This window comes from Belonocnema kinseyi, chromosome 10, assembly GCF_010883055.1.
Source record: "Belonocnema kinseyi isolate 2016_QV_RU_SX_M_011 chromosome 10, B_treatae_v1, whole genome shotgun sequence".
In the NCBI taxonomy this organism is placed as follows: domain Eukaryota; kingdom Metazoa; phylum Arthropoda; class Insecta; order Hymenoptera; family Cynipidae; genus Belonocnema; species Belonocnema kinseyi.
The window spans coordinates 65,304,929-65,318,100 of record NC_046666.1 but is presented as its reverse complement, the minus strand read 5'-3'; the positions used below and the strand labels follow the sequence as shown (position 1 = coordinate 65,318,100).

At 30.5% G+C, this 13,172-nt stretch overlaps 1 protein-coding gene and 1 long non-coding RNA gene across 2 annotated transcripts in view; both read right to left on the bottom strand.

The window, feature by feature from the left end:
• The window catches only part of LOC117181177 (microtubule-associated protein futsch-like), a 186,805-nt gene that overhangs the window by 121,417 nt on the left and 52,216 nt on the right, over positions 1-13,172 (bottom strand). The window lies entirely within an intron of this gene.
• Positions 1,509-5,365, bottom strand: LOC117181912. The gene is made up of 3 exons (XR_004468208.1): positions 5,008-5,365; positions 2,229-2,357; positions 1,509-1,884 (listed from the first exon to the last, which is right to left on the bottom strand). It is a non-coding gene; the product is annotated as an uncharacterized LOC117181912 (long non-coding RNA).

Sequence of the window (13,172 nt, the reverse complement as noted above, 5' to 3'; positions counted from 1 at the left end):
TGCAGCTCGTACGTATTGTATATTGGATAAAGCTCGGTGCTTCCGGACACGTGCTGTACTTACAGCTTTCGGCATTTTTACAAATAATAATTATTACGTAATTGAGCACTGATGACAACACACGAGATTTTGACACTTGATTACACAAACACAACACATTCGTAAGTAAATATACACTTGTGTAAAAGGTGATTTCACCAAAGTGACACTAGGTGGCGGTGCAATACGTACCCTGATCGGGTTCGGATCAGGGCCGTTGGAGTTAGCCCTATCGAGCCCGTAACAGGTTATACCGACCGGGACCCGAAAGGTAAGCGGGAAAATATATGGCGATTTCCCCACGGGTTGCCACGAATTGAGGATATCCTTAACTGAAATATGACGTAAGATTTTATGACCGAAGTAGTTCACTCTCACGATTCCACTGATAACAAAAATTCACTTTTAGCAACATGTCACGAATCAAAAATGTTTGCTCTCTAGTACTAGTCTTGGCGCTATCTAGTAGTTCGTCATTAATTTTAGTATATGAAGAATGTCCAGATTTTAGCTAGTTTCTAAATTGAATCATAGTTTTCACATAAACAAAAATTACAGAAGTGAATACAGAAAAAAATAATTTTTTAATCAAATATTGAGGAAACTACAATACATAACTGCATACATGCTCAAGTGGTAATTAAATGTACACTGTTACATATTTAAGATAATTAACAATAATTTGAAGGTGATTGAAATCTTAATATACGAATTGTCGCATTCTTAACAATGATTTCTTAAAAAGAATGTTTCAGAACATTTTCTATCAATTGAATTATTCTATAGTAAAGTTATAATTAATCTATATTCAATTTATTCTGATTATAATATGTATAATGCCATGTATTGTATTTATAATATTCCGGAACCTAACGAATTAATTATATAAATAATAAATTATTATTATTTCATAGCCTAATCACAAGCATAATCATACAAACTTTATTATTTTCAATGATGTATTCATACATAACGTATTTTTAATGGTTACATTTTATTGTTTTTTATTCAAATAAATATTACGACGTTATGGATCCAAGTTCACACCTGACAAAAATAAAAGTTTTTGAAACTTTTAGATGACGGAGTTTTTTCGAACGGCAGGACAAAGTTACAGTCAAATAATATGAAGGTACATCAAAAGTTCAACCCCCGGCGTATGTAAAAGACTTGCGGAAACTATGTTTTTCATTTTTTTGTTTACCCTTTTTTATATTTTTCTAAACTGAAAAATCGATATATAAGACTTTTATGTAATTAAAAATAATTATATTATTTATTTATTAATTATTTTTTCATCAAAATAGACGATCTGTCTAGAAACTAGTCAATCCGAGCGTTACATTCCAGTCAAGCAACTCAAGGCGGACTAATAGTACAGCGCTACGAAATTTTTCCATGCGGATTTTACGCTGTAGGTCGGTGTAAACTTCCGATGTGACCCCAAATCAGGAGAATTTCTACACATCAAAAAATAATATATCCTTTAGAAAAACAAACTTTCATTTATCAATTATGTTTAGTTTCTAGAGCTCTGTGCATTTCACCACAAAAATATATTTTTAAAACATTGGTATTCTCCTACGGTATATTTTGCCGAATTTTAATTATATTTTTTTTTCGCAGAGTGCCTAACCTGATTTCGTATACAGAAATTGCAGGATTATGTGCAGGAAGAAAAACGGGAATTGTACAATTCTTATCTCGCCAGCTGAAGAACTTACATTCTCCGGATATCCGCGATCTACCATCCACTGTGTTGGGCAAAATGTCTTTTAATGTTCTATTCCGATATAAGGTGCCGCAGACCACTTTTTAAACTTGTTGGAATTAACCTTGAACCATCTGGAATTCATAATAAATTCTTTGGAATTTTGTAGAATTCAAGCGCCAGTTTGGAGACACTTATCGCCTTTCCAGGTGAAAAATAATGAAATATAACGTTTATCTGTCCCAAAAGTCACCCGTTACTTTTCCATTCCGGCATTATTTGCCGAAAATGAATATTTAAACATGTTAAAATTAACCTTCTATTCCTTGGAATTTATAATAAATTCTATGAAATTCTTTAGAATTCAATTAAGTTCACGATAATATATTTCGGAAGGAAATACGCAACCTATTTAAAAAGATGCAACTCCCCCATTGTTTAATTCGGAAAGTATGAAATAACTTCCCATCCTACTCACCAGAGCATAAGTAGGTTATAGGGGTAAGAGATAGGAAGCAATTCATAGGTGTTCGTTTGGCGCTGCATCTTATAACCACTTAAAATATATGATGCAGAAATCGATAAGAATTATTTCCTCCTTTGTTTTCTGCAATAAAAAGAAAGAGGCACTTAATCAAAGGTGGTAGTTGACTTTAATGATTCTTAGCGGTATCGAATACACTATCGAGTGGTGATAAAGATTAAAAAAAAGATTGGATCTCGTTATTCGTAGCGTCTGAGCCTTCAATTGTAATTGCACGACCTCGAGGCCTTAAATTAGTCAAACTCTATGTATGTGCGGTCAAGATTGTAGAATATTGACACAGTCGTCCTAGTAACAACCTAGCTCGAGGACAATGAACGCAGAATGAAGTAACGTCGTCGCCTGTGAGACTGAGAAGAAAACGTTTATTACTCGGCTCAGTTTTTCTTTGTAATTTAAGAGAATCCTTGACTCGTAACGAAGAGACAGAAAACGTACATTATCATAAGAACTGCTTTACTAACTTTAGTCTACCTTACCTCTAAAGAAACTATTTCATTGAGGGTGTTCATCCTTCCGTAATGGTTTGCGAACAGTTCCAGGACGTTTCATAATGAAGGCTCCTATCAAAGTGCTAGGTTCTACTCTTTCAGTACTTGACTTTTAACCATGTTAGTAACAGAAATAGAAAAATTTAACCGAATATTTTCCTGTTTATACCATATTGATTAAAGATAAAGGGCACTGAATAGTATTATGGAATTTTCTGTAAATCTAACTGATCAGAAATATAGTGGTAGGGCTAAGTATTATGGAAAATTCAGTAACGGTAGGCAGTTCGGTGATAAAAAGTGCAGTACGGCAGCTTTGCCAGATGTCACATATACTTAGCGTCACGAGGCATGTGTAAAATATAAACATTCTCCAAGCCCATCTTTTTGTAAGTTAATTTAAAAGAAATTATCTGCATACACCAGTACTTGAAAATGACATCATCACTACTCATTAGAACTCTGTTCATGGTAAAGAATGAGATCAATTTTGTTATGCATCGAATTTCAAATACAAGATAATAAAGTATCGCAATTGAAGTTCAACATCTTAATGTTTGAACTCTTTCCAATATTTCCAGTTTAACAACTATTCAACTATTTTGTTCAACAGTCGTCTTTTTTGTTTGAAAATTCACCTCTATAATATAATAAAAATAAAATATAATAAAAATGATTCACAGCTAGAATTTATTCACTGATTTTTTTTATTGAAGATTCAACTAGTCTGTCAAATCACTCAAATTTCACACTCGGTTCTAGCCTCGTTATACTGACGAGGAACAAGATTACATGAGAAAGGTGTGGTAGGAAAGTGTACGAGCATACAATACTACTGACCAATCTCTCTAGCTATCACCCCGGGATAAGAGCTTGACAAAGTCATCATGTGACATAGATCACACCAAAATACGCAAACTGTCTGAAATTGATTTTAATATATTGTGAAACTTTCGACTGTTCCTGAAACTTTGGTCTATAGTAACCAATCTAATGTTAAGTCTAATATTACCAATTCCCTGCAAAAAAAATTAACCTTGGTATTGTGAATGGTACCGTTTCGCTCAGAATTGAGGTATGAAGCTTCATCTGCTGTCAATTGTTTATACAGTTTTGTGTCAAAGGTGTATTCTCCTAAAATTTATTTTCCCAACAAATTCAAACATAAAAGTAGGAGTTCGTGAGTTGGTAGTGTGCAAGTATAAAGTCAGGAAAGTCCGTAATGGTTAAACTAAGGAAATAAATATCCAAAAGATGTCGCCGCTAATATATGTCTTGAGTTAAATAAACTCCGATTTTAGTAAACATCTAAAGTTCAAAATAGTTGAGTTTCTGTAGTGTGTTCTCTCGAGGGGAATATATTTTGTAAATAGATCTTTTCAAATAACATAAGGTTACGCAAGTTGAGGCTATGTCAGGGAATTCTTGCCGGAATTATATATTTTACAACACAAGCAGTTAGGTCTCACATAAAACTTATTAATGCACACAATTTAAGGTTATGTTAGAGAATTCAAGCAGGAATGATTTATTTCTCATCAGGAACAGTTAGCTTTTTTAGGCAACTCAGAATTTCCTACAATTTAATGGTATGTTAGACATTTTTCGATAGAATTGGATATTTTTCAACAGAGACAGCTAAGTCTTTTAGAAAAATTATAGATTAGAACCTACAGTTAAAGCCTATATATAATCATATATACACACACACACATATTACAATTGAAGCCTCAGCTGAAATAACGTTGTATCAACACATATTTTGTATCCATGGACTATCTATGGACATCAGTTTTTCTTTTAACTGCTTCTCTATTCCGCTTTCTATTCTTATCCTTAAAAAAATTACACACACACACACACACACCCATACATACATACATATATATATATATATATAAGAATAGAAAATTACATTCGCTTAACAGTGTCGACAAAAAATTTCAAAATTGAATTCGGCAAATTTCAATTATTAAAAATAATTAGGTTAGATCATTCACAAATTTGGTCCTACACATATTGTAAATAATACAAATACAATTTCTCGTCTTTTTATCAAAAGAAAGGAAAGAAAAACAATTATGCGTATACTTGTACTTTAAAGTTTTATTTTTATTTTGCTATAAAAATAATTTAAACAGTATTTTTTAGTAAAATTTCAGATAATCATTTATCACTCATTTATTTGTTTTATTATTTTTGAATATAATATTTGATTTTACCGGTTCTGGACGTTTTACTTCACTCTCTCTAGCCCTTTTATTCTTTACTCCGTGCCATTCTAATAAATTCAATTTTCTTCTTTTACCTTTGTTAAAAACTTTAATTTTAGACCTAGAAAGGTACATTTTCGAAGTATATAACCTCGACTATTTTGACATTTCTTTTCCAATTGAATTTTTGAATTTTCTATCGCAGCGCTTCCTTGGAATCAGGCTGGGTCGATTCCCATGGGCGCGTGTTCTGACTTTATACTATGCTGACTTTCAACTCACGAACTCGCACTTCTGTGTTTGAGTTTATGGGGAAAATAAATTTTGAGAAATAAAATTTGGGTTAACTGAGACCTTACCGTGTCAAAAACAATAGACGGCATTTGCGTACGCCAACTCCGAGCGAGATGGAATCCCATTTTGAAAATAGGTGCAACAAAATTGATTGCAGTGTTTTTATTGTTCATGCACGTGGAAATACTCAATTATTTTTTTTCTATACTTTGTGTAGAAAAAAACGAAAGTCAAAGATAAAACGAAAATTCTGTCAACGAAGGCACTTCGTTTTCCACGAGGGTATTTCACTTGAATATGGCTTCTAATTATAGTAAAGTCAAGCTCATTCTCACATGGGGCTCTAGGAAACACATTGCCGTGTGCTTTTATAAGTCGCCCTGCATTCCGCTCGCTATTTACCAGTCGAATTTCATTTCGGGGCAAAGAGGAAACCATCAACGGGCTTCAAAACCAACTCCGCCTCGACACTCGACAGTCGAGGAACAACTTCATCTCCAAGGGGAGAGAAATATACGTAGGTACGACGTACGTACTCCGAATACAACTACAGTATTCATCACAAAAATATCAAACAAACTCTTCCTCTCTAACAAAATACCTTCCTTTTCCAGATTTTTTTATTCGGGCCTTTGAACCGAAAAAGGCATTCCCAACAATTGAGCATTTCATATCTAAGCTCTGTTTTTTTCATTTTCTTTTAGGTGCTTCCAGTCACAATATTTTTTCCTCTTGAAACCCTAAACTCAGGGCGGCCGAAAAACTTCATTTTTAAAATTTCATTCTGCTATGAAAGATAAATTTTTAATTCAAAGGAAGGAATTTTCATAAAAATAGTTGATTTTTTGAAAAAAAAAATGTTACATTTTAACAAAAGACTTGAATATTCAACAAAATAGTTAAAATTTTAACAAATTGGTGAATTTTCAAGTAAAAAAATCAATTTTCAAAAAAAAATTTTCAGTAAAAAATTTTTTTAAGCATTTCAACAAAATAGTCAAATCTTCAGAAAAACAGATAAATTAAAAAAAAAAGATTCATTTTCCAACCAAAAAGACAAATTTTGAACAAATAAAGATTTTCCGGTCAAGAAAGAAGAAAATTACACGCAAATTGTTGGACTTTCAAGCGAAAAGACGATTTTTCTGTCAAACAGTTAAATTTTCAACGAAAAAGTTACTTTTCAGCCAAAAAGTTTCATTTTTAACCAAAAAGGAGGATGTTTCAAAACAAAAAGATTATTTTTCTTTTAAATATGGTTGGAAAAGATCCATTTATAGTTTAAACAAATTTAATTTCAAGGTAAAAAAAACGATTTTTCGACAATAGAGTTCAATTATCAACCAACGAGGTAAGCCTTTAACCAAGAAAATAAATATTTAGTGAAGTGTTGATACTTTTACCTTAGCAGGTAAATTTACAACTGAAAAAAATTAATGTTCAACTAACATAAACTGACGAATCTTCAACTGGAATAGTTGGATTTTTTATTAAAAAAAGATACTTTCAATAAAAAATTATTTTCAACAAAGATTTCAGTTGAATTTTCAGCAGCAAAATATGCATTTTCATCAAAAACTTAATCTTCTGCCAACATACTTGAATTTTGAACAAAGGAGGATGACTTTTTAACAACTCAGCGGGCACGAAATTTAAGAACGTAATTGGGACGCCCTAAAAACGTTTCTTGGACGTAAAAGGCGTTATTTAAACTTTGAAAAGCTGTACTAAGCCGGACCAAACAACATTCCAAAAACGTTTTATGTTCGAAATACGCCTTTAAAACGTCTCTGGAACATTGTATGTTTATGGAACGTTATATGGACTGACTTAGGATGTTTTTGAGCCGTTCTAATGATGTTCTTTAACGTTTGTACCCACTAGTAATATTGTTGAATTTTCATCCAATTAATAAAATTTTGAACTAAAAATATAATCTTCAGGAGAAAATAACTACAAAAAATATAAATAGAAACACAAGGCAAATAAGTTACTGACAAGAATTTTCTATCAGGTTGACCACAAAACTTCATGTCCAATATTTCTTAATTTTTCCCTGACATTTTTAACATAAAATCTTTTATAAGCGGAACAAATCAATTCCAGTTTAATTTAATTTTTTGTAAAAATCCTCGACTTTTCGCTGACTTTCCTCCAAATTTATATTCGCCGACTTTCTCTCTGACTTCCAGGTTTTCTCTGACTTTAGCGCCACGCTGTCTACTGCTTGCAATTTTTATATGAAGAGAGTAGTTAGATTTCTTTTAAAAAATATTTTTGTACTTACAAACGCTTGGATTCGAAATGAAAAGAGTACTACTCACCTAAAACAAACAAAAAATCTCTGTTAGTAATGAAAACATAAATGAATGGTGTTAGAAAAGTGACTCATTAAATAATTATAAACATTACTAGAGCTACAGAACAAAAACTTCAACAATCGCGTCCGGCAACTGTGTTATGAAGTAAAATATACATCAGTGAAGTTTGCTTTGTACAAGACATAACTGTAGCGAGAAATAACAAAGAAAACAACTGCTAAGCGTTTAGTCCATGCACGACAGACAATACAATTATTATTACGGTACTGAAAACAGCACCTATGAATTCTTCCTCCTGTTTCTGCAACAGGCCTAGTTGCAAACTTACAATCATATCTACATGACCGAGAAAAAAAACAATAGTCAAATTCTATAAACCTCTTAATAAAACATATTTCTGCATTTATTAGGAAGATTGGTTCGGAAAAAATCCTTTTTTATAGACAAGCTAGAGAAAATTTGAAAGATTCTGCTGAAGCATGGGTGGCGAACTCTGTTCTCGATTTTTTCGATTTTTAATTTAATAATTTTAAATTGAAAAAAAACAATTTACTTCTTTGACGTTAATCGAATTAAAATAATATTTCCAGTTCTCCAGAGATAAATTTCAACTGGCGATAAATTTGAGGCGACAGTTATAAGGGAACGAAATGTCTGAAAACTCTTTGCTACTTTCTTGCAGATAGATGAAAAGATTGCGAGGTATTCGTTATAATTAATTTGAGATGAAAACAGACGATGGATGTAAGTTATTACGAAGGAATATAGGAAGCCAAAGAACGACTAAGTAGCTAATTTATATCGCACGTGTATAACAGGTTTAAAACTAACGAGAAATTCTTAAAAAATTTTCTCGCATTCTTTTATTATATATTATTAATCTTAAGAATGTACATCATTTTTCTAAATAAAAAGTACTTCTTCTGAATCGATGATATGAAACACGTTAATCGACTTTAAATCGAAAATTGTTTATAAAAATTCTAAAATCATCAAATAAGCGGGAAAAACTTCAATTTAAGAGCATACAAAGTAACAAGCACATTTATGGAATTAAAATCAGTTTTTGTATTTTATAATCAGTGAACTTTATTTTAAAAAGTAATAGGTTTGAAATTTCACACCAAACCGACGTTAAAATCGAGCACGTCACGGGTTCGTATCTCTGAACTTATTATTATGTTAAATTGAAGTAGCAAAGTTTAATTTTTGAAACTAAGGAGCAGTACTTTTACCGGTATTAGGGTTGCTACCGGCCTGGAAATTCCAGAAAGTTAGGAGATTAAAGCTGGCCAGGGAATTCAAGGAAATTAAAAACTGGTCATGGAATGTTAGTGAAAACCTGACAGAGTCAGGGGATTTTCGATAAACTGAAGTTGAAGTTAACTTTATTACTTTATAGAAAATTCCAAAATTTTGTTAAAAAGCCAATCATATTATTAGACAATTCGTTGTTGCGTTGAAAATTCACCAGTTTATTCAACCCTTTTTGTTTAAAATTCAACTATTTTGTTAAAAATTATTATTTTTTGGTTAATAATTAAAGTTTCGACTGTGAATTCAATTATTCCATTAAAAATGTATCTTTTCAAGTTGAAAATTCAACTAAATTTTGGTTGTAAATTCGACTTTTGAGGTAGCGTATTAACATTATTGGTGACTGATATATCTTTTCATATTAAAGACATGTATTTTGTTAAAAATCAATAATTATCATAGAAAATTATTCTTTTTCGTTTAAACTTTATCTTTTTGGTTGAAAATTAATTTCTTTGGCTGAAAATTGAACCATTTGGTTGAAAACTCGTGTTTTTTCTTTGTTTGAAAAATAATCTTTCGGACTTATCACCTATTGTATTTTTGGCAAAAAATTAATTTTTTTATGTATTAATTCATCTAATTTGATGAAAATTTATTTCTCTTTTGGTAATGAAAATTCGATTATTTGATTAAAAAATCGTGTTTTTGTTGAAGACTCATAATTTTAGTTAAATATACATTTCTTTGGTTGAAAAGTCAACTGTTGATTTCAATCGAAGTAAATTAGCGTATTTAGGCCATAAAATATATATTTTGTTTGTTAAATTTTGTTTTTAGTGAAAATGCGATTTTCCATCTTTGCGTGGAAATTTATTTTTTTGGGTAAAACAATTTATTTTGTTGGATAATCGTAGTTTTAGTAGAAAATTCATATTTTTGGGTTGCAAATTCATATTTTCGGGCCGAAAACTCCAATGTTATTTTCTTTTTTCTTTAGTGCTGAAAATCCTTCTTGGTTTAAAAATTCAACTTTTTTTTAAAACTCCTCGTTTTTTTTTTAAATAAATCTGTTCTGGATGAGCATGCAACTAATTTAATGGACATTTTTATCTTTTTTTTTAATTGGACTATTTTTATTAAAAATCAAAACTTATTTTGGTTGATATATAAAATATTAAACTTTTTGTTAAGAATTTATTTTTGATTGAAGAATCATCACGGCCGTTGAAAATTTTAATATAAGAAAAATTTATAACGGCCAAGAAAATAAAAAATTGATCGCAAAAACGTCAGTGAATTAAAATACACATTTCTTAGGTATTTAAACTACTCTTGAAATATAATATTGTAATTGGGAATATCAAAGTAAATTCATTTCGGATTGCTTTAATTTGAAAGATTTTCTCAATTTAATAAGAACTGTTTAAATTTAGATACATGTAGCATTTTTATTTCTGTTATTTTACAGGTTATATACTTTTATAATTTCTATCTAATTCTGGTGGGGAAATTTAAATTGTAAACTTTTATTTTTTTACTACCAAACTTATGATCCGCATTTTTATTTTCAAACTCACACAAATTTATGTCACTATAATATGTTTAGCCTCTAATTATTACAATTAATAAAATAGACAAAGGAATTTTTATTTTTTTAATGCATAATGCGAATTGAAGCAGACTGTTTGTAGAATAATGAAAGAATTGTCTACATTCCAGAAGAAGTTTTTCTAAAACTTTGGAGCTTCTGGAATTTGAATAATATAGCGAAATGACTTGCAATCACTTGCAGATTGCGATCTACGTTGCTGTGGGATTCCAACTATTACTGGGGTGACGATGAGGAGGGAGGGGGCGCAATAAATTTACTGCTCGTAGGACTCCTCTCTGTGGTAATAAACGCCGGGACACACCCATGGCCAAAAATAAACGAAAGCACTTAATCTGAATTACGAACTGTCATTCGACCATCCCTCACTTTTTGCTTATCTTATTTTCTTCGCGATATCCTATAAATAGCTGCCGTTTGCGAAAAACTTATACGCATACTGCTTATCAACTACCAACTTTTTTCATTAAGGGATATAAACTACATAACCCAAAAAACACCAAAAAATGTCTTCTACAAAAAGATATGAATTTTCAACCCAAGAAGACAAATTTCTAAACAAAGAAAAAAACATTTTTGACTAAGCAATTTCATTAACAACCAAATCATTTAACTTTTAATGAAAAGATACGTATTTTCAATAAAATAGTTCAACTTTTAACCAAATAGTTAAATTTTTTATTTAAAAAGACGATTCTTTTGGAAGACAGTTGAATTAAAAAAAAAAATACATTTTCAACCCAGAAAAGTGATATTTCAATCCAAAGGGACGAATTTAAAAAAAAAGAGTTAGTTGAATTTCTGAACAAAAATATACTTTTAACAAAATAGTTCAACTTTCCATAAAATAATTACATTTTTAAAAAAGGAGCTACATTTGTAACCGACAAAGATAATTTTTACACAAAACTATTATGGCCGAATCAAAACGTATAGACCTAGCAAGGGGAAAGGGGAGCCTAAAATTTAACCAAAAAACTAGTAGCATTCTCAATCAAATCGTTGAATTTAAAATATCTAAAAGATATAAAAGATCAATTTTCAATTCAAGCGGACAAAATCACAAGAAAACTATTGAATTTTCGACCACAAAATATTACCTAAACAAAATAGTTACATTTTCAACAAAATAATTAAACTCGAACAAAATAGTTGGCGTTTTAACCAAGTGGTTGCATTTTCATCCTAAAAATTTGATTTTTCAACAAAAAAATTAATTTTTTACCAAACTGTTTTTATTTTCGAATAAATCGTTTAATCTCCAACCAAATAAATTTCTTAGCTAACAAAACAGTTAAATTTTAGATTATGGATAGTTCTTAACGGAAACCTTTCACATCTCAGGAAACAAAAAAATAAAATCGTGCGTATAAAAATTTTTATTGCTTTCAGTTAGCTCAAATTTGATTATTCATAAAGAGAAGTCGTATTTAGAAAAAGGAAGCGAGAGTATTGATCTTGATGAATGAAAAAGTGAAAATGAAGAACAGTAATAATGCAATTAATTGCAGAGGGATTATCTGCAATTACAACGAACGGTATTCTTGGAAATGTGAGATAATCAGTGCAAGATAAAAATCGTGCGAAACGAAAAAGTTATTGAGGATGAAAGGCAATTATAATGATAAATGTACATTCTAAAAATTTACATTGTACATTGTGTGGCTGTGCGGAGTATAAGATTAAGAAGAGACATGCTCTCATGAACACATCCTTAGAATGATTCACCGTGTCTCGTAGGCGTATTAAAATGCAGTAAAGTGCTCCTAAACTATTCTTCCTGTAACTAGGTTTTCAAATCTCTAGTTGATTAAAAAAGCAAAAAATATAACTAGAAAGTATAAATATGCTCAATTTCAAACATTAAATATACAGTTCCGACAAATTTGAAAAAAATTGACAAATTGAGAATGACCATTAGGGTGGTCCAAAATCGTACCTGTTTACATTTTTTCTCCAATGTAGGGCATATTACCCCCCCCCCCCCACCCAAAGCTTTGATGTTTTCCAGAAAAAAAACTCCACGTTTGTCCCAAATATGTTAATATTAAGACGTGCCATAAAGGCCCGCAAAATCTCACAAGATTATTATGGGAAAATTATGAATTACATTTGTTTAAATAATTTTTTTCCTATTGAATCATTGAAAGGTACTTTTGGTACGTTGAATCTGATTGTCAGAAAGATTGATCTTCATTTGACGCATTCACCAATTGTTTAAACAATTATGTAATTGTAAATTTTTCCTGAAAAAATAGAAAACTCTAGTTTTTTAATCTAGTTAATTTTGTCGCTTATCCTTAAATATCCATATACGTCATTCAAAAATTACTACATACCTTATTAAATTTATAAAAAAAAACATTAGACTTTTTATTGCATTTTTATTAAAATGTACAATTAAACTTTAGTAACCTGTTTAACTAAGTGAATAATGGTTTTCTACCTTTTTTTAAAGAAAAAAGTACAAATAATCAATAATTAATTGTTGACACAATTGGTAAATGCTTTAAACAATGATCACTCTTTCTAAAAATGATTAATTGTCCGATTCAATATAAAAAAGTACAGTCTGTCAAGTTAAAGCGTCGGTGTCAAAATATTAAGAAGAGCTCCCTCTTTCATGCTTTTTGATTTAACATTCAGTTTGCTTTCAATTCTCATCTTGTTACCACGTTACAAAAAATGAG